Below are 3886 nucleotides of genomic sequence, written 5' to 3' on the forward strand. Positions count from 1 at the left end.
ATGTTTCGTATATGATATTGAACAGTTTATGCGCCTTTGAAATTGACCCTGCTTAACCGAATACTTTTCTTTGTAGGAGTTATCTCCCCGAACACTGTTTTCCTTGTGCATGCATCTCCTCCGTAACCATAAAAGAAAGCGACAAATTTATTTTACCAAATTGCTCGTTATATCCTCAGGATGTTTTGTCCATTTTTGACTGAAGCGATTCGTAAACTCCATATGAGAGTTATTTCCCCTTCTGTATTTGACATACGGGATATATAAATGAATAGCATGAATGGTAAGTGATAGAGACATAAGGTATATTGATTTGAGTTCCTTGGTTCATTTAAATGAAATTAAGGCCAAGGTCAAAGGTCAAGGTCAAATTTAAATTTTGACTTTTTCTTGTTATTTGATCTCCTCTGTCACTTTTAAAATTACAAATTAAAGAACTAGTGCAAAATGTTTGCTTAATTGTGATTAAGATATGATACATTTGGTCTGAAACAATCCAATGATATCTTATAGGAGTTATTGTCCCTGAAATGATTCAATTTAAGGTTAACTGATTATTTCTCCAACTTGGTACATGATAAAGCCATAGGGTCTTTTGCAAACTGTTGGTTGACATATGACCTTGAAAAAAGTAAACCGGAAGTGACCTTGAATGAACCGGAAGTAGTATTTTTTGCACTTATTTCATGGAAAAGTACCTAGAAACCATATATTTTTTGAATGATCATAGGTTAACCTATCATTTGAGACCGGAAGTGACATTTTATAAACCGGAAGTAGCATATTATCTTCCTTATTATAGGCATAAGTATATACAAACTATATGTTTTTGGAATTAGTGTGAATAAAGCTATCATATGAGACCGGACGTGACATTTTCTAAACCGGAAGTTGGCAATCATCTCACTTATTTCATGCAAAAGTATATAGAAACCATTTATTTATTGAATCAGTATGAAGAAATCTATACTTTGACGCTATTTATAACTTTGAGTAAACCAGAAGTAGCTTCCTATCAATTATTTAGAAAATTGATGTGGAAAGACCTTCAATTGTTCTTTGAACAATTGGTTTTTAATTTTTTTTTTCTTCCGCCAAATTTTGTTCTTGCGATAAATTTTTGTTTCGCAAGATGTCGCTTAGATGTTTCGTATATGATATCGAACAGTTTATGCGCCTTTGAAATTGACCCTGCTTAACCGAATACTTTTCTTTGTAGGAGTTATCTCCCCGAACACTGTTTTCCTTGTGCGTGCATCTCCTCCGTAACCGTAAAAGAAAGCGACAAATTTATTTTAGCAAATTGCTCGTTATATCCTCAGGATGTTTTGTCCAATTTTGACCGAAGAGATACGTAAACTCCATATGAGAGTTATTTTCCCTTCTGCATTTGACATAAGGGATATATAAATGTATAGCATGAATGGTAAGTGATAAAGACCTAAGGTATATTGATTTGGGTTCCTTGGTTCATTTAAATGAAATTGAGGCCAAGGTCAAAGGTCAAGGTCATATTCTAAATTTTGACTTTTCCTTGTTATTTGATCTCCTCTGTCACTTTTAAAATTACAAAATAAAAAACTAGTGCAAAATGTTTGCTTAATTGTGATTAAGATATGATACATTTGGTCTGAAACAATCCAATGATATCTTATAGGAGTTATTGTCCCTGAAATGATTCAATTTAAGGTTAATTGATTATTACTCCAACTTGGTACATGATAAAGCCATAGGGTCTTTTGCAAACTGTTGGTTGACATATGACCTTGAAAAAAGTAAACCGGAAGTGACCTTGAGTGAACCGGAAGTAGTATTTTTTGCACTTTTTTCATGGAAAAGTACTTAGAAACCATATATTTTTTGAATTATCATAGGTTAACCTATCATTTGAGACCGGAAGTGGCATTTTATATACCGGAAATAGCATATTATCTTCCTTATTACATGCGTAAGTATATACAAACTATATATTTTTGAAATCAGTGTGAATAAAGCTATCATATGAGACCGGAAGTTGGCAATTATCTCCCTTATTTCAGACAAAAGTATATAGAAACCATTTATTTATTGAATCAGTATGAAGAAATCTATACTTTGACGCTATTAATAACTTTGAGTAAACCAGAAGTAGCTTCCTATCAATTATTTAGAAAATTGATGTGGAAAGACCTTCAATTTTTCTGACGGTGCTTTTTTTCTTCGCAAGATGTCGCTTAGATTTTTTGTGTATGATATCGAACAGTTATTGCGATTTTGAAACTGACCCTGTTTTGCCGAATACTTTTTATTGTAAGAGTTATCTCCCCATACACTGTTTTTCTTGTGTACGCATCTCCTTCGCAACCGTAAAAGATTATGACAAATTTATGTCTCCAATTTGTTCGTTATATCATCAGGATCTTAAGAATAATTTTGACCGAAGCGGTCCAGAAATTCCATATGAGAGTTATTTCCCCTTCTGTATTTAAAATAAGTAAAATGTAATTGTAATTGGTAAACCATAAGTGATAAGGGCCTAGGGTCTTTTGATTTGAGGTCCTTGGTCCAAAAAAAAGAAAATAGGGTCAAGGTCAAAGGTCAAGGTCATTTCTAAATTTGGATTTTGGCTTATTTTCACCACTTTTCAAACACGATACAAGATATCGACAACATATATTTATTTAATTGTTAGTTGCGGCATGTCGTAACACATACATATTGGTTTAAAGGGTGCGCTTACATCAAATTACAGTTTTCTCCCCTCTTTTATTTAAAAATATGCATATGGTGTATGCTGAGCCTGACTCAGCTAGCTTAACCAGGTGACTGTATCGCAATCTCGGCAAATATATAAAGAACACAACTTGTTTCGAAAATTGTAATTATAATATTCCACCAGAAAGGTTTACAAGTAGTCAGTAGATTGTTTGTGGTAAACTGCAATAAAACAAAAAAAAAAATACTTACAATGTGTATGAAAGAACATATTAAAGTTCATATGCAAATATTCAAAACAATGAAATGAAAACGAAAGTAGAATTTACAGTTCCAATCTCGGTTATAAATAACTTACAGCTCGTATGCATTTAATAAATCACTTATCCAAATTAACGGACTTAAACAGATTAAATTATCGCAGTTTATAAATGAATAAAACGTACTTGACAGTGATATGTCTCGATTTCCTCAGAAAATTAAATGTCGTCCATGTTACATGTGTTGAAATATTGAAGCAGACGGTGTCACAGAAATTTAAGGCAGTCAATACTTACGGTGATGTAAGAAATCGGTCCAGTGCGATTTGTTCCGGATGATTATGAAAACATATAGTAAACATTGAATGTGAAACAGAATACTCCCCGTCTGATGTCTAACTGATATCACTATTCCAAAAACTATATACAATCGTTCTCTATGAGAAGAATCATGTCTACGATTGGGCGTGTGTAGATGGTGGCTTTTCCATTTACGATGTTCGTCGGAACTCTTAAATGAATTTACTATAACGCCTATGGGCCATTGAGTACGGCAAAGGTTTTGTCCTTTAGGAGAATGACGTCTCCTTTGATGAAATCACGGCGATCTTCGGTCCATTTTCGTCGTGGTTGTAGTAACGGCAGGTACTCTTTCCTCCAACGGGACCAGAAAACACTGGCCAGAGCCTGTACACGTCTCCATTCGGCTAGACATAGATCCTGTTTGTCGAATTCTCCAAGCTGATCTGAAGTGAAGATGTAATCGGTCTTTTGTGTCAATAACATAGCTGGCGTTAAGATTAACGGATTCTCTGGATCTGTCGATACCGGTACCAGAGGTCTAGAGTTCACTTTTGCTGAAACTTCTGCCATTAGTATGTTGAGCACGTCGTGCGTTAGGCTTCTTCCTGCTGCGTTTAGAAGCATAGAAT

At 34.2% G+C, this 3886-nt stretch overlaps 1 long non-coding RNA gene across 1 annotated transcript; it reads right to left on the reverse strand.

Annotated features, from left to right (window-relative positions):
* Window positions 1-2843: 2843 nt before the first annotated feature.
* On the reverse strand, window positions 2844-3226 carry LOC127716213 (uncharacterized). Its single transcript, XR_007988812.1, has 2 exons — window positions 3141-3226; window positions 2844-2916 (listed from the first exon to the last, which is right to left on the reverse strand). It is a non-coding gene; the product is annotated as an uncharacterized LOC127716213 (long non-coding RNA).
* Window positions 3227-3886: the final 660 nt, after the last annotated feature.

The sequence above is a fragment of the Mytilus californianus genome, unplaced genomic scaffold (genome assembly GCF_021869535.1).
Source record: "Mytilus californianus isolate M0D057914Y unplaced genomic scaffold, xbMytCali1.0.p SCAF_9, whole genome shotgun sequence".
Taxonomy (NCBI): Eukaryota; Metazoa; Mollusca; class Bivalvia; order Mytilida; family Mytilidae; genus Mytilus; species Mytilus californianus.